At 37.9% G+C, this 26,630-nt stretch overlaps 1 pseudogene; it reads left to right on the top strand.

The window, feature by feature from the left end:
* The first annotated feature begins 3,721 nt into the window (after nucleotides 1-3,721).
* Nucleotides 3,722-8,843, top strand: LOC143690577 (AP-1 complex-associated regulatory protein pseudogene; annotated as a pseudogene).
* The last annotated feature ends 17,787 nt before the right edge of the window (nucleotides 8,844-26,630 follow it).

Below are 26,630 nucleotides of genomic sequence, written 5' to 3'. Positions count from 1 at the left end.
CTAACAAAGTTGTTCCTAACCTAGGCTTCCTTGAGTTAAGGTAACCTCTTGTTGATACTTTAATTTGGGAATTTTCATTGCCTTGAAAAGGTAAATTTTTAAATTATTAAATTCCCCTTTATAAAAGTTGTTCCCATTCTGGTATATTTCATTCCAGCAGCTTGCAAACTAAAACAAAGACCTAGTAATAGGAGGTGGCTGTCTAAACTTTACACCCAAAGCACAAGCAATAAAAGAAAAAATAGATAAATTGGAACACCTCCAAATCAAATGCTTTTGTATCTCAAAAAACTTGGTCAAAAAGGTGAAGAGGCAGCCAACTCAATGGGAGAAAATATTTGGAAATTACCCATCAGGTAAAAGCTTGATATCCTGTATAAGGAAAGAAATCATACAACTGAACAGCAAAAGAACAAACAACCCAATTATAAAAAAGGCTAAAGATATGAATAGACATTTTTCTGAAGAGCAAATACAGATGGCTAAAAAGCACATGAAGAGTTGCTCATTTTCATTAGTTATAAGGGAAATGTAAATCAAGACTACAATAAGATACCACCTCATACCTATAAGAATGTCTGCTATTAAACAAACAGGAAACTTCAAATGTTAGAGAGTATGTGGAGAAATCATGATCATTGTTAGAACATTTGCATCACTCCAGAAAAGAAATAAAAAGAAAAAAGAGGGGGTGAGGGTTTCTTTGCTACGAGGAGGACTTGAGCAGTATTGCAGGTAGAGCATAATTCGTGCCGGGATCTTAGATACCAGAAAGCCTGGACATATGGGACCTCCGACCATTTGCTGGTCTGTTGGCAGAAAGTGTCCAGATTAGAAAGGATCTCAAAATCTAAAGTGCCTTCGGGTGGCCAGACTGACCTGTCTGGGTGAGGGTATTGAGGCCAGGTTTTGGTAGACAGGAAGACAATAAGCCTTTTCATTTTTATGGATATGCCCAATTTAGCCACATTGTGGATTAAACATCCAAGCTGGGTTTTTGGGTCCATGCAAGACTCCTGGTTGTCCATAATTTAGGTCAAGTCTGGAAATAGTCAGACCAAGCTCAGGCATCCTGAGGCATGGCCGGACTATCGGAAAGGGGTCCCCCTGGGGGACTGGCAGGGAGGCGTGACAGTGAGGACGTCTCCACACCCCACGTTCCTGGAAACAGCAGGAAACCGAGAGGCCCTCCAGGCGTCCCCGGAGAACAACTCAGTTGGAGAGGGGCTCCTGACATGGCCGAGATTACGGACAGGTCCCTCCAGCAGGGACAAGATCCAGATTCTTGATGGTGGAGACAAAACTTTGCAACAGCTACAGCAGAGTCATTTCTGGAACTGTGAATGAGAAAGTGGAGGAGAAATGAAATGACTTCTAATGGCCCTGTGAGTCAGAAAGCATAGCATTCATCAATGGATATTTTCTACAAGTGAAAGAGACAAAAAGTTGAGAAACTCTGCACATCTTACTAAATAACCACCTCCTCTTGCCACTTCTCCATGATGAATGCCACAACATGGATGATTCTTGAAGACACCACGTTGAGTAAGTAAGCTAGACACAGAAAGACAAATACTGCTTGATCCTGTGTATATGGAGTACCTAGAAGAAGCAAATTCCTAGAGATAAATGGGGAAACTTTTGAGAGTTAAAAAAGTTCTATTAAAAAAATTGCCCTGGACAATAGTTGTAAACCAGGATTGTTTCAGCAAAATAGAACATATGATCATCTATTTATAAGGAAAATAAAATCAAACTGACATCAGACTTTTTGACAGCATGGCATATTCCCCAAAAAAATGGAATAGCAGACTTAAGTTCTTCAAGGAAAGAAAATGGGCACATAAGATTTTATATCCAGCCAAATTAACCTTCAAATTAACAGGAGGACATTAATGAATATAAAAGAACTCAAGAGCTATCATTACCTCAATTCCCTTCTGATATACCAAAAGATGCATTCGAAAAAGAGAGAAAACAAAATAGTTCACATGATTAGACTGTATACAAATAAGGAAATAAAAGGAAAAACTAAAACCAAATAAATGCAAGTCTCCTAATTTAACTCACCAAATAAAAGGAAAAGATTTTCAAATTACTACCAAAATAAAATATGATGTTATACTATGCATGAGAAATCCACCTTAACAGTATCCCAAATGTTTAAAAAATAACAGAATGACAAATATCTACCAAGAACATACACATGAAAAGGAGAAATGACATACAGAACTTCATATGTGACAATATTTCTATTAAATATTTAATTACTCTGTTAAAGAGTAATTAAGGAGACAAAGAAGGGTAGTTTATAAAGCTGAATTGTATTGTTCACAATGAAAATATACCAATTATTATTATTTATGTCTGCTACCACATCAACAACTTTCTTAGAGCAGAAAATACAGAAGGGTGGGTCCTAAATCCCATGATTGATATCCTTGTAAGAAGAAGAGAGGATACAGAGACACACAATGAAAAAGGCAACTTAAAGACAGAGACAGAAGTTAGACTTATGCTGCCAATAAGCCAAGAAACACTTGGGGCCACCAGAAGCTAGAGAAGGAAGGATATATTCTCCTTTAGAAACTTTGGAAGGATAAGGCCCCTATTGAGACCTTGATTTCAGACTTCTGGTCTCTAGAACTTTGAAAATATTTCTGTTGTTTTAAGCCACCCAGTTTACGGTATTTTGTTAATCCACCCTAGGAAATTAATATATTGTCCCTACAGGTAGATTTTTAAAAATAACCTTTTATATAGTCCCAAAGACTGGAAGGAGCAAATACATATAGAGGGAATGTATGTAAAGTTCTACATTTGCCCATGGAGAATTTTCATACATACCCCCATGAAAATAAAATGTTTCATGGAATGTTCATTCGGATAAAAATCTGTCTATAATTACTTCATGATAGACTATCTATTTTAGATATTATAAATTATATTTTGCAGTATTTACTATATGCTAAATTTCACAAACATGCGATTAGATTAATGAATGTTAAAATATATTTTTGTTTGAAACATTTCCAAGAATTTACTATTCTGGAAAATTATAACAATAACTAATTTCATTTGAGCCACCAATTCAACATAATTACTATTAGTCTGTATTTTTTGCCATCACAGTTGTGGTTATGCTATATATGTGGAAATATATTTATTTCAAACATCTTTCAAATAATAAAGGTAATGCATCAAAAAAAAAGAAAAGAAAAAAAAACCGTACATCCCATATACCTTACCCTTCCCTTTCATTAACCACTAGTATTGCAATCTGCTCACTTTTTTCTACCCTTTATACCCCCATTATTTATTTAGTCCTTATTTTTTTTACTCATCTTTCTATAACCTGGATAAAGAAGCATCAACCACAAGGTTTTCACAATCACATGGTCACATTAAAAAGCTATGCAGTTATACAATCATCTTCAAGAATCAAGGCTACTGGAATACAGTTCAGCAGTTTCAGGTGCTTCCCTCTAGCCACTCCAATACACCACAAACCAAAAAGTTATTTCTATTTAATGCATAAGAATAACTTCTAGGATAGCCTCTCGACTCTGTTTGAAATTGCTCAGCCACTGCAAATTTATTTTGTTTTATTTCTCTTTTCCTTTTTTTGGTCAAAAGACTTTCTCAATCCCATGATGCTAGTCCTGGCTCATCTCCAGGTGTCATGGCTCACATTACCAGAAGGTTTACATCCATGGGAGTCATGTCGCATGTAGGGGTGGGGAAGGCCGTGAGTTCATCTGCAGACTTGACTTAGAGGGAGAGGCCACATCTGAGCAACAGGGAGGTTCTATGCGGGTGACTCCTAGGCATAATTATAAATAGGCTTAGCTTTTCCCTTGCAGGAATAAGTTTTGCTCTGATTTTATAGCTGCCAGAATATAATATACAAGAAACAGAATAGCTTTTAAAAGAGGGAATTTATTAAGTTGCAAGTCCACAATTCTAAGGCTGTGAAAATGTCCCAACTAAAGCAAGGCTATAGAAATGTCCAATCAAAGGCATCCAGGGATAGATACCTTGGGTCAAGAAGGCTGATGAAGTTTGGGATTTCTTTCTCAACTGGAAAGGCACATGGTGAACATGGCAATGTCTGCTAGCTTTCTCTCCAGGCTTCTTCTTTCACAAAGCTCCCCCAGGAGCATTTTCCTTCTTCGTCTCCAAAGATCTCTGGCTGTGTGGACTCTCTGCTCATGGTTCTTTCCCGAATGCTTCCTCTTTTAAAGGATTCCAGCAAACTAACAAGGACCTACCTGGAATGGGTAGCATCACATCTCCCTCTAACAAAAGGTTAATACCCACAATTGGGCGAGTCACATCCGTGGGGATAATCGAATCAAATTTCTGACCTATAGCACTGTATTAGTTAGGGTTCTCTAGAGAAACAGAATCAACAGGGGAACACTTGCAAATATAAAATTTATGAAGGTGTCTCACGTGACCGTAGGAACGCAGAGTCCAAAATCCACAGGGCAGGCTGCGAAGCCGATGACTCCAATGGATGGCCTGGATGAACTCCACAGGAGAGGCTCACCAGCCAAAGCAGGAATGCAACCTGTCTCCTCTGAGTCCTCCTTAGAAGGCTTCCCATGATTGGATTTAGCATCACTAATTGCAGAAGACACTCCCCTTTGGCTGATTATAAATGGAATCAGCTGTGGATGTAGCTGACGTGATCATGACCTAATCCTATGAAATGTCCTCATTGCAACAGACAGGCCAGCACTTGCCCAATCAGATGAACAGGTACCACAACTTGGCCAAGTTGACACCTGTCCCTAACCATGACAAGCACTGAATAGGGATTAAAAGAAGGGTTGCTCCCACAAGATTGGAGGCTAGAAGGAATAAATATTTTTTTTTATCATCACAATCAAGATTTTTTTTTTTTAACATGGGCAGGCACCGGGAATCGAACCCAGGTCCTCTGGCATGGCAGGCAAGAACTCTACTTGCTGAGCCATCATGGCCTGCCCCACAACCAACTTTTTCTTCTCTTTTGTGAAAAATAACATATATACAAAAAAGCAATAAATTTCATAGCACAGCATAACAATTAGTTGTAGAACATATTTCAGAGTTTGACATGGGTTACAATCCCACAATTTTAGGTTTTTACTTCTAGCTGCTCTAAGATACTGGAAACTAAAAGAGATATCAATTTAATGATTCAGCAATCATATTCATTTGTTAAATTGTACCTTCTCTGTATAACTCCACCATTACCTTTGATCTTTCTATCCCACTCTTTAGGGGTATTTGGGCTAGGGACATTCTAACTTTTTCATGTTGGAAGTGGCTGTCACTAATATGGGGTAGGGAGATGGAACTAGTTGCTGTTCTGGAGAGGTTGGGTCCTCTAGGTTTCAGTACTCACCTGGTCCAGGGACTCATCTGGAGGTTGTAGGCTCTGGAAAGTTATCCTAATGCATGGAACCTTTGTAGAATCTTATATATTGCCCTAGATGTTCTTTAGGATTGATTGGAATGGTTTTGATTGGGGTTTGGCAAATTATGATAGGTAGCAATGTCTAACTGAAACTTGCATAAGAGTGACTGTTTCCAGAGTAGCCTCTAGACTCTATTTGAACTCTCTCAGCCACTGATACTTTATTAGTTACACTTCTTTTCCCCCTTTTGGTCAAGATGAAATTGTTGATCCCTCCATTCTTTTTTCCTTTATTTTCCCTATTTGTTCTTTTGTGTGTAGGATAGGATGTCCTCTAGTTCACTAATCCTTTCTTCTGCCTCTTCAGATATGCTATTGTAAGTCTCCATTGTGTTTTTCATCTCTTCTATTGTGTCTTTCATTTCAATAATTTCTGCCACTTGCTTTTTCAAGCTGTCAAGACCTATTTTATGGTCACTCAATGTCTTCTTTATATCCTTCATCTCTTTTCCATATCTTCTCTCAACTTGTTGATTTTATTTTTTATTTGATTTAGCATGTCTGTTTGAACACCTTCAGTTATTTCAACTCCTGCATCTTGTTTGACATGTTAGTTTTTTCCTTTGACTGGACCATATCTTCATTTTTCTTGGTGTGATTTGTAATTTTTTGTTGGTGTCTAGGCATCTGATTTCCTTGAGTAATTTATTTGGATGTTGTTTTCACTCTTTCACCTGAGGTTTTTCTGTTAGTTGGCTTTGTTCTTTATTCACTCTTTGGTGTTCATTTCAACTTATTCTAGACTTCTAGCATAGCTTCTGTTTAACTGATCAGAATTTTTCAGCTCTTTTTCTTTTTTTTCTGGTTCTTGCCTTGCCTAAATGAACTTTTTTTTTTTTTTTTTGAGGAGGATCTCCCCACACATGATCAGCCCCAGTCAGATTTTCTCAGACCAGACAGGCCCAAGTCTTAGGAGGAAGGTGTAATCAGTATCAAGTTTCCTTGAGGATGAGACCCAGCAGGGTGTCAGACTTTCCTTCTAGGCCTCTAGGTTCTGTGCTTTTTCTGTCTTGCCCAGCAGGTTCTGCTTGTTAGACTGCAGCATCCCACCAGCATAAAGCGGTGCGGTGCCTTTAATTCTCATCAGACCCTATTTCTGTCAGAGGCATGTTGAGACAGAGGCTGAGGTAGAAAGCAAGCTTAAGTTGTTTCTGTTTTCTAGGTCCTGGGTTCTGAATTCTCTGAATGAGGGCTGCTACTTGAGCTGGGCCCTGCCTGCCTTTCCTTGGGGAAGTATGCCTTTTAGGGAATTATCTCCTTCACATGACTCATTACTTCATCTCTCAGACTTATGTTAACTCTGCCCTTGCCTGGGTCAGTGCTGACAACCGAAAATGCCAGAGGCTTTCACTAATGAACTACTTAGAACAACTTAAAAAAAAAAGAAAAAGAAAAAGAAAGAATTCCCTTTTCAGAGCCAGTCCCCAGGGTCCTAGGTTCATGAGGCAAGAGCTAGAGTTGGCACCTAGTTCTATGTACCTCTTTTCTTGGGACACAGACCTTTTCCAGTGTTCTGAGCTCAGCCAACTCCAAAAGCCTCTTTTTTTCCCCCCATCAAGCCTACCTCCTCCCTGCCAGGAGAGATATCAGGGTTCCTTTCCTGCTTGATCAGGGTTTATCTGTGCTCTGAGCTTATACTCAACATTCCAAATTTGTTAATTAAAACCACAATTGGATCTTGGGTGAGCTACCTTCCCTTGTTTCTAGCATGGACTGCTTCCTTTTCTCATGGAGTAGTGTCTCCAACACAGCCTGCTGTGCTCGTGGGGGAGGGGCACCAGCCTTGCAGTTTGGGGGCTTTATGTACTATGACTCGGCCCTTCCACCCATTCCAGACTGATGTATGGTGTGTGTCTTGCCACTGACATCCCCCAAACAGTTGTTTCAGACATTTCCCAGCTATTTACTCTCCTTGGATACTTTTTTTTTAGGCTCAACATCTAAGGGATTAATTAAGCTATTACCATACAATGGAATATGTGCAACTATTAAACATGATGTTTTTGAAGACTATTTAATAATTACTTAATTATTTAAAAATAAGAATTAAGAAAAAATAAGGTTTTACATGCAGTAAATTCCCCTTTTTGAAATATATATATATGTATGTGTGTGTGTGTGTGTGTGTGTGTGTGTGTAGAAAAAAAAAAAGACTGTACTGTTCTTCCCAAAATATTTTTGGCATGCCCTTCCTTTTTAAAAAATGTTTATTACTATTACTATTGTGAAATTTAAGTATATACAGAGAAAAAAAAAAGAAAAAGCAATAATTTTCTAAGATCCAACAAGCGGCTACAGAACATATTCCATAGTTTTGTGTGAGGTTTGAAACTACTATGTACCTAAGAAAAGCCACGTTTTAATCCTGACCCAATCTTGCGGGGCCAGACCTATTGTGTGAGGAACTTGGATTGGTTTGTTTCTATGGAGATGTGATATACTCAGTTGTGGGGGTGACCTTTTGGTTAGATTGCTTCCATGAAGATGTGCCATACTCAATCGTAGATCCCTCTCAGGCTTGTGCCACGCGGCTGCGGCTGCCGGGTCTGGGTTTGGGCTTTGCCGGGGAGTTGGAGGAGGAGCCGCCACAGCGCGATGGGATATGCGGCTGGACGCAGCACTTTGGGTTCCTCCGCAGAGAAGCCGGGCGACTGCAGCGAGCAGGAGGCAGCGGAGGGTCCTAGCATTTCAGAACAAGCTCAAGAGTTCAAGCACTTAACTATAGAGTTTGAGAATCTAATAGAAAGCGATGAAGGGGAAAGCCCAGGAAGCAGTCATCGCGGCCTCTTACAGAGGAAGAAACTGTTGACCTAGTAAGAGAGAGGCATTATGATTCTATTGCTGAAAAACAAAAAATTCTTAATGTGAAAATTAAAAAAGAGTTAGCCTTTCAAGAAGAGAAGTTAAGACCAGAAGAAGCAGCTTTATACGCCGCACAGCGTGAAGCAGCCAGGGCAGCAAAGCAGAGGAAGCTCTTGGAGCGAGAAAGGCAGAGGGTTGTGCAGCGATACCATCCTTCCAACAACGGAGAGTATCAAAGCTCTGGACCAGAAGATGACTTCGAATCTTGTTTGAGAAATGTGAAGTCACAGTATGAAGTTTTTCAAAGTAGCAGACTCTTGTCAGATGCTACATTTCTGACACCAAAACAGAGGAAGATATTCTATGGGCAGCATTTAAGTACAGCAGCAGAAGACTGGAAGTGATCCCACTTCAACCTCTGATGATTCCAATTGGACCTGAGCGGGCGAATGATTTTGTTAGTGCTGGAATGGATGATAGTGGCAATTCTGAGTGTTCTGGATTTGTAAATCCTATTTAAGAACTGTTTGATTCTGGCATAAAACAATCTGATACAGATAAAAAGAATCGATAGGGTAAATTTGTGTCATCCTGTTTATCAGTTATTACCAAATTTTAAAAATCAACCAGAACGTTGTTAGAGAATTAGGATGTTAAATTTAAGCTCGATGGTAGCCACAAGGAAATATATGAAAAATATATAAAGAAATAAATTAAAATGGGCTCAAAATGGTAAAAACAAGCAACAACAACAACAACAAAACACAAAAACATTTTTTAAAAAATCAACCAGAATGTATAAATGGTTGTGCTGAGCCTTTTTTGTAAAGGGGAGGTAAAAAACCATTTTGCAAATGTTTATTAGAAAGGAATAGGAATGATAGGAGATACCTGAATTGCCTCAGAATTAAGTGCAATTTCATCATCTGCTTTCTGCATTTCAAGAAAAATTTAATCATTCTGTCATGCTACTGATTAAGATTGTCTTAATTACCTGTTTTCTTTAGATTTTCACTTTTTTTTTTTTTTTTTTAAAGAGAGAGGGAAGAAAGGAAGGAAAGACAGAGAAGGAAGGAAGGATGGAAGGAAGGAAGGGAGGAAGAAAGGGAAACATTTTTAAACATTTTCTTGTTTTATCATATTTTGTTTGTTTGTTTGTTTTTTACATGGGCTGGGGCCGGGAATCGAACCGGGGTCCTCCGGCACTGCAGGCAAGCACTCTTGCCCGCTGAGCCACCGCGGCCCGCCCTAGATTTTCACTTTTATAAATAGTTTTATTAATTTCACCTGGGAAGTTTTATTAAATCTATTTCAGGATCTAAATGTGAAAATATTAAAGCATTAAAAAAATTCTTATTAGATATGAAGGGAGCATGAAGAGGGAGTGCCAGATTCAGATAAAGAATATTGCCCCCTTTTTCAGAATTATTTATTTCTATGACTTATAAGAAATTTACTGTCTAAAAGTAAGCGTAATTAGTTTGAGTAGACATCCTAAAGGAATGCTAAAGTATTCAGTTTCTTTCAACACTTATTGTATATCCTAGTTTAATAATATTGAATGTGAAGAAAGGATACTATGATAAAAATAAGCTTTCAGAGTTTGGACATTTAAAGTTGGTAGTAATCAAAAATAATAGTTAAGAAAATACATTTAATTTTCACTTCATTTTACATTGTCACTATAAATGAATATTGGCTTAAGTTAATTGACATTAAATTTCTAGATGCCATTTAAAAAAATTTTACATTTCCAATGAAATTCTACATTTCCAATCTTAAATGAGAAAGATTTTATCCAGAACATATTTTCTGTGAATGATTTAATAGAAAAGAAAAATTAAAGGAAGATATATGGGTATTTCAAACAAATAAAATCCTCTTTGGTATGAAAGATACATTGATATTCGATGCGAATGTTCTAAGAAATGATGAATATGCAACTGTGATGATATTAAGAATTACTGATTGTATATGTAGAATGGAATGATATCTTAATGTTTTGTTTGTTGTTAATTTTTTTAATTAATAAAAAATACATAAAAAAAGAGACAAAAAAAAGATCCATTGATATTAGTAAGCCTCTTTTTTGCCTTGTAATATAAGGTGCTTTAACAAGATGAAACTAATTATATTTATAGCTACATTTTATGGTACACAATAGCTCTTCTTTTCCCTAAAGTCTATGTATCAGTTTAAAAGGCCAAGGTTATAAAACACTACTTAGCATAATTGATTTACTTTATTTTTTGTGGATTGAGTAAAATTTTAGTAAGAAAATGGTTTTTCACTTTTTTCCTTAGTGTTTCTTAATTTTCTTTTGCTTGCAATGGTGACAGTGCATACTCTTAAAAATGTAGGAAGGTCGAGATATAAATAGTAAAATAAAAGTTCTTGTTGTACTTTAAAAAAAAAATCATGTGGCCCTTTCAATATTTGAACTGCAAGGCAATGTCATTTGTAGTTTCATCGTTTATTTTTTTAATGTCATAGAAATAAATGACACTGACTAAATATATAAATATAATACATTAGATAATGCTATTATTTCTGTCTTTTAAAACATAATTTAAGTTGTAACTGACATTGGAAATATTTTAAAGGCAATTTACATTCACATTACCCATGTTACGCTTTTTAAAGTTTATATACATCAAATGTATATTTTTGGTTTAGCCTAAGCTACTATTGAAATTTTGGGGGCATTTTTCTCATGAAGAATTTTTTAAAGGAATGGTAACTTCTCAAGGATTGTGAAAAAATATACTTTTACATTTAAAATTTAAAAAAAACAAAATTTAAAATTAAAAAAAAACAAAAAGAACATATCTCTTCATGTACTTTTTAGCCATTTGTATTTGCTCTTTGGAAAAATATCTTTGCCCATTTTATAACTGGGTTGTTTGTTCTTTTGTTATTGACTTGTACAATTTCTTTATGTACACAGCATAACAAGCCTTTATCCAGTATGTGGTTTCCAAATATTTTCTCCCATTGAGTTGGCTGCCTCTTCAGTTTTTTGACAAACTTCTTTGAGGCACAGAAGCTTTTGATTTTAAGAAGTTCCCATTGACCAATTTTTTCTTTTGTTGCTTGTGTTTTGGGTGTAAAGTTTAAGAAGCTATCTCCTATTACTAGGTCTTGAAGATATTTCTCTATATTTTCTTCTAGGAGTTTTATGGTACTGGTTCCTATACTTAGGTCTTTAATCCATTTTTATACAGGGTGTAAGGCAGGGGTTCTCTTTCATTCTTTTGTCTGTGGATACCCAGTTCTCCCATGCCCATTTATTGAAAAGACTATTCTGTCCAAAAAATTTACTTGATTTGGGAGCCTTATTGAAGTTCGATTGACCATAGTGGTCTATCTGTGTACTCTTGGTTTAATTCCATTGTCAATATTTCTATCTTTGTGCCAGTACCATGCTGTTTTGACCACTGTGGCTTTATAGTAAGCTTTAATTAAAGTCGGGAAGTGTTAGTCCTCCCTCTTTGCTCTTCTCTTTTAGGATATCTTTAGCTAGTCAAGGTCTCTTTCCCTTCCAAATAACTTGATAATTAGCTTTTCCAAATCTTCAAAGTAGGTTTTTGGAATTTTGCTTGGTATGCGTGATTCTGTAGATCAATTCGGACGGAAGTGACATCTCAATGACGTTCAACCTTCGTATCCAGGAACATGGAATATCATTCCATCTATTTAGGTTTTCTTTGATTTCTTTTACAATGTTTCATAGTTTTTTTTTTATACCAATACTTGACATCCCTGGTTAAGCTTATTCCTAGACATTTGATTCTTTTCTAAAAAATTTTATTAATAAAATCAATCAACATACAATATGAACATTCTTTTTTTATCACATAGTTGTATATTCAACATCATGATCATTTCTTAGAACGTTTGCATCAATTCAGAAAAAGAAATAAAAAGAAAACAGAAAAAAAATTCATACATACTATATCCCTTATCTGCCCCTTTCATTGATCACTAGCATTTCAATCTACTAAATTTAAATTTTGTTCCCCCATTATTTATTTATTTTTAATCCATATGTTTTACTCATCTGTCCATAAAGTAGAAAAAAGAAGCATCAGACACAAGGTTTTCACAATCACACAATCACATTGCGAAAGCTATATCATTATACAATCATCTTTTGGAACACAGCTCTACATTTTCAGGCAGTTCCCTCCAGTCTCTCTGTTACACCTTGACTAGGAAGGTGATATCTATTTAATGTGTAAGAATAACCTCCAGGATAACCTCTCGACTCTGTTTGGAATCTCTCAGCCATTGACACTTTATTTGGTCTTATTTCTCTCTTCCCCCTTTGGTCGAGAAGGTTTTCTCAATCTCTTGGTGCTGAGTCCCAGCTTTTTCTGGGATTTCTGTCCCACATTTCCAGGAAGATCCACACCCCTGGGAGTCATGTCCCATGTAGGGAGGGGGAGGGCAGTGAGTTTGCTTGTCATGTTGGCTAAGAGAGAGGCCACACGTGAGCAACAAAAGAGGTTCTCTTGGGGGTGACTCTTAGGCCTAATTTTAAGTCGGCTTAGCCTATCCTTTGTGGGGTTAAGTTTCATATGAACAAACCCCAAGTTTGGGGGCTAAGCCTATTATTTTGGTTGTCCCCACTGCTTGTGAGAATATCAAGAATTCTCCACTTGGAGAAGTTGAATTTTCCCTCTTTCTCACCATTCGCCCAAGGGGACTTTGCAAATACTTTCTTATTCACTGTTCAAATCCTTCTGAGATTTATTGAGGCATCACTCTGGACAAACCTACAAAATCTCATGCCCTACTTAAGGTTCCATGTACTTATGGTGTTCTGTTAAGCTGTCCACATAAGTTATGTTAGGACATGCACTAGTCAAAACATAAATTTTGTACCAAATAAATATTTTTTGCTTTAGTCTCACACATAAGTTAAAGTTTCAAAATATTAATTGCCATCTATTTTCAACACCCTGCACTATTGACATTTGTTTGTTCTTCCTCATGCAAAACATTTTTAAATTTGTACATTTAGTCACTCTCATTATACACTCTAGGCATTCCTAGATTGTACCATTTCAGTCTTTATTGTATATCTTTCCTTCTGATTTCATTTGTGCCCCTAGGCCTCCGCCCTCTATCATTCTCAGAGTCAGCTTCATTCAGTGTTCTAACATTATTTTATTACAGTTAGGTAGTATTGTGCCATCCATTTCTCAATTTTTACAATCAGTCCCATTGCACAATCTGTATCCCTTCAGTTCCAATTACCCAATATCTACCTTATTTCTATCTCCTGATGACCTCTGTTTTTAACTGAAATTATCCAAGTTCATTCATTAATGTTAGTTCATATCAGTGAGACCATACAGTATTTGTCCTTTTGTTTCTGGCTTTGTCCTTTTGTTTCTGGCATAATGTCCTTAAGGTCCATCCATGTTGTTACATACATCATAATTTTGTTATTCCTAGACATTTGATTCTTATGGTCGCTATTTTGAATGGAATTTTTTCCCTTAATTTTCTCCTCAGTTAGGTTATTACTTGTATATAGAAACATTACTGATTTTTGTACATTAATCTGGTATCCTGCCAATTTGCTGAATTTGTTTATTAACTCAAGTAGCTTTATGGTAGATTTCTCAGGGCTTTCCAAGTCATCAAACATCCAAGTCATGTCATATGCAAATATTGAAAGTTTTATTTCTTCCTTTCCTATTTGGATGCCTTTTAAATTCTTTCTCCTGCTTGATCATACTAGCTAGGACTTTTAGTACAATATTGAATAATATTGATGACAATGGGCATCCTTGTCTCATTCCCGATGTCATGGTGAGGTTCATATGTCAACTTGGCCTGGTGATGGTACCTGTTTGGTGGGGCAAGTGCATTTGCCTGTCTATTGCATTTGATAGAATTAAATTATAATCACAACCGCTGCATCCACAGCTGATTCCATTTGTAATCTGCAATGAGTGATGTTTAGTCTAATCACTGGAAGCCTTTTAAGGAGGATTCAGAAGAGACAGTCTCTCTTTTCCTGTTTCGGCCAGCGAGCCTCTCCTGTGGAGTTCGTCCAGACCCTCCATTGGAGTCATCACTTCACAGCCTGCCCTACGGATTTTGGACTCTACATTTCCATGGTTATGTGAGACACTTTTATAAATTTTATATTTACAGATATTTCCCGTTGATTCTGTTTCTCGAGAGAGTCCTAACTAATACACCAATCTTAGGGGGGATGCTTTCAATCTCTCACCATTAAGTATGATACTGGCTATTGTTTTTTCATATATGCCTTTTATGATATCGAGGAAGTTTCCTTTGATTCCCTACCTTTTGAAGTGTTTTTATCATATAAAGATTTGAATTTTGCTGAATGCTTTTTCAGCATCAGTCAATATGATGATGTGATTTTTTTTCCCTTTCAATTTGTTAATGTGCTGTATTATGTTGATTGATTTTATGTTGAAACTCTTTTGCATTCCTGGTATAAACCCCACTTGGTCATAATGTATAATTTTTTCCATGTATTATTGGATTCAATTTGATAGTATTTTGTTGAGAATTTTTGCATCTATGTTCATTTCGGAGATTGGTCTGTAGTTTTTCTTTCTTGTACCGTCTTTATCCAGTTTTGGTATTAGAGTACCAAACTCATAAAATGAGTTAGGTAGCATTCCTTCATCCTCAATTTTTTGGAAAAGTTTGAGCAGGATTGGAGTTAGTTCTTTTTGTAATGTTTGATATCACTCCCCCATGAAGCCATCTGTTCCTGGGCTTTTCTTTGTAGGAAATTTTTTTTATCATTGATTGAATCTCTTTGCATTAATTGGTTTGTTGAGATCTTCTATTTCTTCTTGAGTCAGTATAGGTAACTCCTGTGTTTCTAGGAATTTGTCCATTTCATCTAAGTTGTTTAGTTTGTTCGCATATGATTTTTCATAGTATGCTCTTATGATTTTTAAAAATTTCTTCAGAATTCATGGTAATGACCCCCTCTCATTTCTGATTTTATTTATTTGTGTCTTCCTTTTTTCTTTGTCAGCCTTGCTAGGGGTCCACCAATTTATTGATTTTCTCAAAGAACCAGCTTTTGCTTTTGTTGATTCTATTGGTTTTTGTTCCCCAGTTCATTTACTTCTGTTTTAATCTTTGTTATTTCTCTTTGTCTATTTGCTTTGGGGTTAGTTAGCTGTTCATTCTCTAATTTCTCCAGGTAAGCAGTTAAGTCCTCAATTTTTTCTCATTCTTGTTTTTTAATATAGGCATTTACAGCAATAAATTTCCATCTTAGCACTGTCTTTGCCATGTCTGATAAGTTCTAATATGTTGTATTTTCATTATCATTCATCTTTAGATATTTACCAATTTCTCTGGCAGTTTCTTCTTGACCTACTGATTATTTAAGAGTGTGTTGTTTAATCACCCTATATTTGTGAAAGTTCTGATTCTTTGGTGATTATTAATTTACAGCTTCATTCCACTGTCGTCAGAAAACGTGCTTTGGATAATTTCAAACTTACTAAACTTATGAAGACCCGTCTTGTGTCCTAGTAAATGATCTATCCTGGAGAACATTCCATGAGAACTAGTGAAGAATACTTATCCTGGTGTTTTGAGGTGTAACGATCTATATATGCCTGTTAGGTCTAATTCATTTATCACATAGTTTAAGTTCTCTATTTCCTTGTTGATCTTCTGTCTGTTGTTCTATCTATAGTGGAGAGAGGTGTGTTGGAGTCTTCCACTATTATTGTTCAAATGTCTATAGCTCCCTCAGTTTCACCAACATTTACCTTATGTACTTTGGAGCTCTTTGACTGGGAGCATAAACATTTATGATTGTCATTTCTTCTTGGAGCATTGTCCCTTTTATTAAATATATAGTGTCCTTCTTTGTCTCTTATGATGTCTTTACATTTAAAGTCTATTTTATCTGATATTAGTATAACCACTTCCTTTTTCTTTTGGTTTACAGCTTGCTAGAACATCTTTTTCCATCTTTTCACTTTGAATCAATTTGTGTTCTTGCTTCTAAGATGCCTCTCTTGTAAACAACATACAGATGGACTATATTTTTTAGTCAGTTATGCTAATCTGCATCTTTCAATTGGTGAGTTTAGTCCATTAATGGTCAACGTTATTACTGTAAAAGCAGTTCTTTTTTTAATTAATTAAAAAAAATTAACTAACACAACATTTAGAAATCATTCCATTCTACATATACAATCAGTAATTCTTAATATCATCACATAGATGTATGATCATCATTTCTTAGTACATTTGCATCGATTTAGAAAAAGAAATAGCAAGACAACAGAAAAAGAAATAAAATGATAATAGAGAGAAAAAAATAAAAATTAAAAATTAAAAAAAATACAAAAAAAACTATAGCTCAGATGCAGTTTCATTCAGTGTTTTAACATAATTACATTACAATTAGGTAGTATTGTGCTGTCCATTTTTGAGTTTTTGTATCCAGTCCTGTTGCACAGTCTGTATCCCTTCAGCTCCAATTACCCATTATCTTACCCTATTTCTAACTCCTGATGGTCTCTGTTACCAATGACATATTCCAAGTTTATTCTCTAATGTCGGTTCACATCAGTGGGACCATACAGTATTTGTCCTTTAGTTTTTGGCTAGTCTCACTCAGCATAATGTTCTCTAGGTCCATCCATGTTATTACATGCTTCATAAGTTTATTCTGTCTTAAAGCTGCATAATATTCCATCGTATGTATATACCACAGTTTGTAAAAGCAGTTCTTGATTCTACCTTCTTATCCTCTAATTTTTATTTGTCAAATCTATATATTATTTTCCCTTTCTCTCTTTTTGTCCTTTAAATAACTCTTACTGATACTCTTCAATTCTGGAGCTTCTCCAGATCTCCCTCTCTTGCTTTTTTTCTTTAGCTAACAGGACTCCCTTTATTATTTCTTGTAGGGTGGGTCTGTTGTTGACTAGCTCCCTCAGTCTTTGTTTTTCTTTGAATATTTTTATCTCTCCCTCAGTTTTGAAGGAAAGCTTAACTGGATACAGAATTCTTGGCTGGAAGCCTTTCTCGTTCAGCATCTTAAATATATCATACCTCTGCTTTCTTGCCTCCACGTTGTCTATTGAGACACGTTGTCAGTCTTATGTGGTTTCCCTTGTACATAGTAAATCACTTTTCTTGTGCTGCTTTCAGGACTTTCCGCTTCTCTTCAACACTTGCCAGTCTGATTAGTATGTGTCTTGCAGTAGGCCTGTTTGGATTCATTCTATTTGAGATTCGTTGGCCCTCATTGATTTGCATATTTATGCCTTTTATAAGGGTTGGGAAGTTTTCTCCGATTATATCTTCAACTAAGTTTCCCAACTCTTTTTTAAAAATATTTTTATTGATAAAACTTAATATACAAACATTCCATACACGGTGTACAATCAGTGGCTCACAATATCACATAATTGTGTATTCATCACCATGATCAATTTTTTGAACATTTGCATCACTCCAGAAAGGGAATTAAAAAAAAAAAGAAAAAACTCATATACACCATACCCCTTATCCCTCCCTCTCATTGACCACTAATATTTCCATCTACTCAATTTATTTTAACCTTTTTTCCCCCTGTCATTTGTTTATTTTTTGTCCATATTTTTTACTCATCTGTCCATACCCTAGATAAAAGAGCATCAGACAGATGCTCCTTTTAGCTACTATATCAACAGAAGAGTAGAACATATGGAATAAAAATAAATAATAGGGGGAAAAAATGTTAAAATAAATTCAGTTTGAAATAGTGGTAAATGAAAGCGAGGGGTAAGGGGTATGGTACATATAGTTTTTTTCTCTATTATCATTTTATTTCTTTTTCTGTTGTCTTTTTATTTCTTTTTCTAAATCAATGCAAATGTACTAAGAAATGATGAATATGCAACTATGTGATGATATTAAGAATTACTGATTGTATATGTAGAATGGAATGATATTTAAATGTTTTGTTTGTTAAATTTTTTTTAATTAATAAAAAAAGTTAAAAAAAAAAAGAGCATCAGACAAAAGGTTTTCACAATCACACCATCACATTGTAAAAGCTACATCATTGCACTATCATCTTCAAGAAATAAGACTACTGGAACGCAGCTCTACGGTTCCACTATTTCCCTTTAGCCACTCTAATATACCGTAAACTAAAAAGAGGATATCGATATAATGCATAAGAATAACATCCAGGATAATCTCTCGATGCGGCCCAACTCTTTACTCTTCTTTTCTCCTTCTGGGACACCAATAATTTTTATTTTTGCACAGCTTTTGTTTTCCATAATTTTCCTGAGATCCAGCTCCATTTTTTCCATCTTTCTTGCCATTTGTTGCTTTGTGCACTCTTGTTCAATTGTTTTATATTCTAGCTTACTTATTCTTCCTTCCACTGCTTTGAATTTGCTATTGTGTGTCTCTAGTGTCTTTCTAATTTGGTCTACAGTGTCTGTCATCTCTGTGAGATCTGCTATTTTTCTATTTAGTCTTTCAAGCTTTTCTTTATGCTCTTCTAGTGTCTTCTTAATATTCTTTATTTTAAAATAAATAGCCTTGAGTAGGTGTGACCATTTCAGTGCTTTGATTTGGTTATCTAGCTGGTCCATTTCTTCCTGGTTCTTCACACACTTAGTGCCATTCTATTATGTTCAGGCATTTGATGATCTTAAGATTATTTTGCAGGTTGGTTTCCCTCACTCGTCTAAAGTTTGTATTTACTTGAGTTTGCATTGATGGTCCTCTTTTACACGTGGTTTGTCAGTAATTCCCCACCAACCAAGAACAAGATCTCATATAGGGGGTGCAATTCTACTTGAGGGTTTATTAAAAGCTAGGCAGGGGTTCACAGATAGTTCTGAGGCAGAACGCCTGCCTGCCATGCGGGAGACTTGGGCTCTTCAATTCCTGGTCTGTGTACCCTCTCCACCAAAAAACCCTCAGCAATAGTAGGCCCAAAGCCAGGAGACAGCGCAAGATTTATTGAGAATTAACTCAGACTGATCCCCACAGAAGAGAAAGAAAAATAAAGTAAAATAAAATAAAAATGAAAAATAAATAAATTTAAAAACTAGGCAAATAGGAAGTTTGCAAGACTGCACTTACTGCTTCTTCCCAGAAGATGGTGCTCTTAAGCCACCTTCTCCCCTCAGGCTGGCCTTTCCCCAACCATGCAGCAGCATCTGGAAAAGATGGTGTGGGCAGCGGGAAGGTGAGTGCAGCTCCCAGCCTGCAGGACAGGGCAGCTGATCACAACGCCCTGCCCTGCGGTACAGCTGATCGCAGCACCTGGCCCTCAGCGGGCCCACCACTTACAGAGCCCAGTGAAGCAATTGATCACAGTGCCCAGCCAGCACGGCTTTTTGCAGGGGTAGTGCGGCACACTTCTGGGCTCCCCACAGGAGCTACCAGCTAACAGGGAGGGCCCCCCAGCTAGCTTCTGGGCAGGATGGAGTGGAAGGATGGTGCATTCCCTTGAATCTGCACTTCCCCTTGTGCTGCTGCTCAAGGCCAGCAGGGTCATTGCCAGACTCACCCTATTTGTCCCTGTCTCCCTGCGTCTCTCTACAAGGACCTCCCCAGGAAAGCTGAAGACTCTCTGATCACTCACCCCACTGGAACTGCAGTCCCAGTCATTTTTTTCTGTCCCCCCCCTCATTGCCCCCTGGAGCAGGGGTGAAACCAGACTACACTATTCCACCATCTTCCCAGAAGTCCCTCCTTGTATACTTTTATAACCCAAATTCCTCCTGCAGATTTCCAACCCACTGAGCTTGTTCTGTTCAGTAGTGATGAGAACAAGCAGCTACCAGAATAAAACATGATATCCTCGCTATAGCCAATAAATGTGTATGTGTGCATATTTAACATTCTGTTTAAGATTCTTTTCATGTCCCAGATCTCATTTGCATATCCATCAAAATCTGAAGGAAAGGAGTGAAGAAAATTGAGCTTTCTTTTCCCCATCCCAGTATTATGGGCTATTATTACTAAAGACTGGAGGGAGAAACAGACTGAAAAATCCAGCTTGCAATATTTTTAAACATCAACTCAGGCCTTTAAAATTTTCCAGAGAAGCAATGATGACAAGAAGCTCCTTAGAAGATAGTTAATGCTTTTCAAAGTAATTTCCCATCTGTTATTTCACTTTATCTGCATAAAAACTTGATGAAGGTACTGCAGGCATTTTGAATCCCAATTTCCAGCTGAGGAAATCTGAAACACAAATAGGTTAAGTTAGTTTCCCTAAAGAGCTATCTCAAATGCTTCATTCTTGGAAGTAATTAGCTCTTTCTTTATGGTAGAGTTTCAGTCTGAGCTTCAGATCAATGACTTCAGTAATTATACTACTCTAAACTCTTATGCTTCTCTGTCCTATCACTATTTTCAAGTCCCAAGCACTTGGCCAGCTGCCTCATCTACTTTCTGTCCTGCATCTGTCATGAGAGGCACAACTAGAGAAAGTACTACATTTGTATAACCATGAGTTATACTTACCCCCTTTATCACTATTCACAACTCATGTTGCAAATCTTGTCTTCGAAGTCTCCAGTATACCTTTCTTCCTCCTTTTACTAGAATGGTTTAAAAGTGAGTTCACAGGAGCAACTTCTGGGAAGATGGCTGAATAGACTAGTTCAAGCATAGCCCTGCTTCACAGAAAAGTTAGAGAAAGGACAAGAGTGTGGCTGACCTGGAAGAGCCAACTGCAGCCCTGGCTGCAGAGGCCGAGGAACTGAGAGGCAGAAAGCTGGAGCCTGGCATGGAGCCTGTGGGAGTGCACGGATGGGAGCACGGTACTAGGAAATAAGCCAGGCCATGTTCCTTGGGTGCACTACCCTCACCAGCACAACCCCATGACCGGAAACTCACCCCACACCTTACACACCCAAACCCATCACTCACTCCCATTCCTCGTGCTCCAGGTGCCCCCAACCCACCTCTCCTTCACCCCTCCCAAGCACTACCTCCCCCTCCCTGTTCCCTGCAGGCTGTTGACAGTACATAATGGTTGCAGGCACTAACCTCCATTCCTAGGCTACCCCCACCCCCCACCCATAGTGTCACACAGCCTCACCCCACCTTCCCTGAAATCAGTGCATCCTTTTATGGCACTCCCAGGCCCACGCATGCACATGGCCCCCAATCATGTCATTCAGTTCTGGGAACCACACTTTACAGCAGTCCTAGAACCGTGCACGCACAAAGCTCTCAGCTTCACTTCCCAGCTCTGAGAAAGTGCCAACCTGTGCAGTCGGGTCACATCTGCCCCTAATCCATGAAGGCATAACACTGACCTGCTGCCACAGTTCTACACATGTGCACAAAGAGCCCTGTGCCTTAGATCAGCGCACACCAAGGTTATGTGCCCTCCCCCCACCAGACCGGTGCACCCACACAGCTACATCCTCCCTGGCCCCTGGGTGCCCACGTTCACAAGCATCAGCATAACATCCTCAACCTGCGCCCATAATTGCCTTGAAACAAATCACCATACAGAGTGCCCCACCCCGTGCCCTGCTTCCTGCTGTACAACCATCCCACAAACACAAGACCTTAGACTACTGAAAGAAATCAACTCCCAAAGTAAATCAATCAAGATATTTACATGTGACAAAGACAGCAGAAGATCACTAAGCATATCACAATGCAGACAGATACAGCCCTGCCTAATGACCAAATTGAAACACCAGAGGAGACACAGATGTTGAAACAAATAATCAAAGATGTTCATACAACTCTACTTAATAAAAGAAGTGGGAGAGCAAATGACATAAAGGAGATCAAGAAGACCGTAGTAGAGCATGAAGAGGAATTTGAAAGAATAAATAGAAAAATAGCAGAAATCACAGAGATTCAAAACTCTGTAGACCAAATGAAAAACATAGTAGAGGCACACAACACCAGATTTGAAGAGACAGAAGAAAGAGTAAGTGATATAGAGGACAGGATAATTGACTTCAAAGACTTAAAACAGCAAATGGCAAAAAAGAGGGGAAAAATTGAATGGAAACTCAGTGAAATGATAGACAAAGCAAAGCACACAAATATCAGAATCATTGGTGTCCCAGAAGGCCAAGAGAGGAGTAAAGGGCTAGGAAGAGTAATTGAGGATATAACAGCAGAAAACTTCCCAACCCTCATAAATGACATAAATATAAAGTCAAAGAAGCCCAAAGAACTCCAAACAGAATAAATCCAAATAGGCCTTCCCCAAGGCACATACTAATCAGTCTGTCAAATGTTGAGGAGAAGCAGAAAATCCTGAAAGCAGCAAAAGAAAAACAATCTACTAGATACAAGGGAAATCAAATAAGACTGAGTTCAGACTACTCAACTAATACCTTGGAGGCCAGAAGGCAGTGGTATGATATATTCAAGATCCTGAAAGAGGAAAACTTCCTGCCAAGAATTCTGCACCCAGCCAAATTGTCCTTCAAAATTGAGGGAGAGGTTAAAGTTTTCACAGACAAAGAAATCCTGAAAGAATTTGTCAACAAGAGACTGGCCCTACAAGAAATACTAAATGGAATTCTGCTGGCTTGAAAAAAAAGAGGGAGTTCTGCTCCCTCTTTGAGAGGGAGGTCTGGAGGAGGGCACAGAATTGAAGAGTACCACTAAGGGTAATTTAAAGAATACAAAGAGAAACAGCAAAAAGAATACATAGATCTGATGAATAAAATAAAAAAGATACTTGGTGGAATCAAGAAACACCTTTTTGGTAATAACTTTGAATGTTAATTTATCTTATTTATTTATTTATTATTTTTTTCTTAACATGGGCAGGCTTATTTATTTATTTATTATTTTTTTCTTAACATGGGCAGGCACCGGGAATCGAACCCAGGTCCTCTGGCATGGAAGGCAAACATTCTTGCCTGCTGAGCCACCATAGCCCAACTTTGAATGTTAATGGGCTAAACTTACTAATTAAAAGATACAGATTGGCAGAATGGATTAAGAAACATAATCCAGCTATATGCTGTTTATGAGAAACTCAGCTTAGACACAAGAATACAAATAGATTGAAAGTGAAAGGATGGAAAAAGATGTTCCACGCAAGTTGTAACCAAAAGAAAGCAGGAGTAGCTATACTAATATCAGACAAAATAGACTTTAAATGTAAAGATATCATAAGAGACAAAGAAGGACACTATATACTAATTAAAAGTCAATTCACCAAGAAGATATAACAATCATAAATGTTTATGCTCACAATCAAGGAGCACCAAAGTACATGAGACAGACACTGGCAAAACTGAAGGGAGCAATAGATGTTTCAACAATAATAGTAGGAGACTTCAAAACACCACTGTCCTCTATATATAGAACAACCAGACAGAAGACCAACAAGGAAATAGAGAAGTTGAATAACTTGATAAATGAATTAGACCTAACAGACATATATAGGTCATTGCACCCCAAAGCACAAGGTTGTACATTCTCTTCTAGTGCTCATGGAACATTCTCCAGGTTAGATCATATGCTGGGGCACAAAACAGGTCTTTATAAATTTAAAAACATTGAAATTATTCAAAGCATTTTCTCTGATCACAATGGGATCAAGCTGGATCTTAATAACCACCAAAGAATGAGAACATTCACAAATATATGGAGATTAAATAACACACTCTTAAACAACCAATGGGTCAAAGAAGAAATTGTTAGAGAAATCAGTAGCTATCTGGAGATGAATGAAAATGAGAACACAACTTATCAGAAGTTATGGATGCAGCAAAGGCTGTGCTGAGAGGGAAATTTATTGCCTTAAATGCCTATATTATAAAAAAACAACAAAGAGCAAGAATCGAAGACTTAACAACAAACCTGGAGGAACTTGAGAAAAAACAGCAAACTAACCCCAAAGCAAATAGGAGAAGAGAAATCGCAAAGATTGAAGCAGAGATAAAGGAATGGGAGAACAAAAGAACAATAGAAAGAATCAATAAAACCAAAAGTTGGTTCTTTGAGAAAATCAATAAAATTGACGGGTCACTAGCAAGACTGATGAAGAAAAAAAAGAGAGAGGATGCAAATAAACAAAATCAGAAATGAGAAGGGGCGTGTTGCTACAGACCCTGAAGAAGTAAAAGAAATCTTAAGAGGATATTATGAACAAGTATATGCCAACAAACTAGACAACTTAGATGAAATGGACAAATTCCTGGAGATATACAAACAAGCTACACTGATTCAGGGAGAAGTTCTCAACAAACCAATCACAAGTAAAGAGATTCAATCAGTCATCAAAAATCTTCCTACAAAGAAAAGCCCAGGGCCAGATGGCTTCACAGGGGAATTTTATCAAACATTCCAGAAAGAACTAACACCAATCCTGCTCAAACATTTCCAAAAAATTGAGGAAAAAGGAACTCTACCTAACTCATTTTATGAAGCTAATATCATTTTAATACCAAAACTGGGTAAAGATGCTAAACTACAGACCACTTTCCCTAATGAACATAGATGCAAAAATTCTCAATAAGCTATTATCAAATCAAATCCAACAGCATATTAAAAGAATTATACAGCATGACAAAGTGGGGTTTATATACCAGGAATGCAAGGATAGTTCAACACAAGAAAATCAATTAATGTAACACAGCACATTAACAAATCAAGAGGGAAAAATCACATGATCATCTCAATTGATGTGAAAAAGTATTCGACAAAATTCAGCATCCTTTTCTGATAAAAACACTCTAAAAGATAAGAATCAAAGGTAACTGCTTCAATATAATAAAGGGTACATATGGAAGACCGATAGCCAACATCGTACTCAATGGAGAGAGACTGACAACCTTCCCCCTAAGATCAGGTACAAGACAAGGATGCCCACTGTCACCACTATTATTCAACATTGTGCTAGAAGTTCTAGCTAGAGCAATCAGGCAGGACAAAGAATAAAAGGCATTCACATTGGAAAGGAAGAAGTAAAACTCTCATTATTTGCAGATGATATGATACTGTATTTGGAAGATTCTGAGAAATCAACAGCAAAGTTACTTGGGTTAATAAACAAATTCAGCAAGATGGTGGGATATAAAATAAATGTGCAAAAGTCAGTAACATTTCTGTACACAAGCAATGACCTAGCTGAGGAGTCAGTTAAGGAAAAAAATACATTCAAAATAGCAACTGAAAGAATCAAATACTTAGGAATGAACCAATAGAATCAAATCAAGAGTGCAGAAATAGACCATCAACTGTGGTCAACTGATTTTTGACAAGGCCTCCAAATCCTCTGAACTGGGACAAAATAGTCATTTCAATAATTGGGCATGGAAGAACTGGATATCAAAAGTTGAGAGAACGAAAGAGGACCCCTATTTTACATCCCATACAAAAATGAACTCAAAGTGGATCAAACACTGAAATATAAGAACTAGTACCATAAAGCTTCTAGGAAAAAATGTAAGGAAACATCTTCAAAACCTAGTAATAGGAGGCAGTTTCCTAAACTTTACACCCAAAGCACAAGCAACAAATGAAAAAAATAGGTGAATGGGAACTCCTTAAAATCAAATACTTCTGCACCTCAAAAGACTTTGTCAAAAAGGTTAAGGGGGGGGTTCCAAGATGGCGGCTAAGTAAGGTACGTGCGTCTTAGTTCCTCCAACTCCAAATCAACTAATATGTGAACAGAAACAGTGCAGAACAGCTCCCGGGGCTATGGCAGGGAATGGACACACAGCGTAACCCAGTCTGGACTGGCTAGTCTGACTGCGAGACTCGGCTGCGGTGAGATCCCCGAGCGGCACGCAATTTCCCGAGCAGCGGCAGCTGCGGCAGTCGGAGCTACTCCCTCCCTCCTTCCCGGGCCGGCTGAGAGTCTCGGAGAGGAAAGTTTCCCAAGCCGAGGCAGCCGGCGCCTCTCTTTTGCGGGCGGCTTCGAGTCTCGGCTTCGAGTCCGCGGCTATGAGTCTCGGATCAGAGGGCTATCCAAAGTCTGGACTGGCTAGTCTGACTGCGAGACTCGGCTGCGGTGAGACTCCCGAGCGGCGCGCGATTTCCCGAGCAGCGGCAGCTGCGGCGGTCGGAGCTACTCCCTCCCTCCTTCCCGGGCGGGCTGAGAGTCTCGGACAGGCAAGCTTCCCAAGCCGAGGCGGCCGGCGTCCCTCTTTTGTGGGCGGCTTCGAGTCTCGGCTTCGAGTCCGCGGCTACGAGTCTCGGATCAGAGGGCTATCCAAGCCGCGGTGGCCCCCCCTGTGGGAGGCTTCCTGGTCCGGTGGGGAATCCCCCAGGCTGCTGCGGCTGGCGACCAGCCACAGGGTCCCCTCAAGCCACGGCAGCTGACGCCCCCACCACGTGCGGCCCCTGAACCAACGGAGAGAATTGGATC

This window comes from Tamandua tetradactyla, chromosome 7 (genome assembly GCF_023851605.1).
Source record: "Tamandua tetradactyla isolate mTamTet1 chromosome 7, mTamTet1.pri, whole genome shotgun sequence".
In the NCBI taxonomy this organism is placed as follows: Eukaryota; Metazoa; Chordata; class Mammalia; order Pilosa; family Myrmecophagidae; genus Tamandua; species Tamandua tetradactyla.
This window is presented reverse-complemented; position numbering and strand designations above follow the sequence as displayed.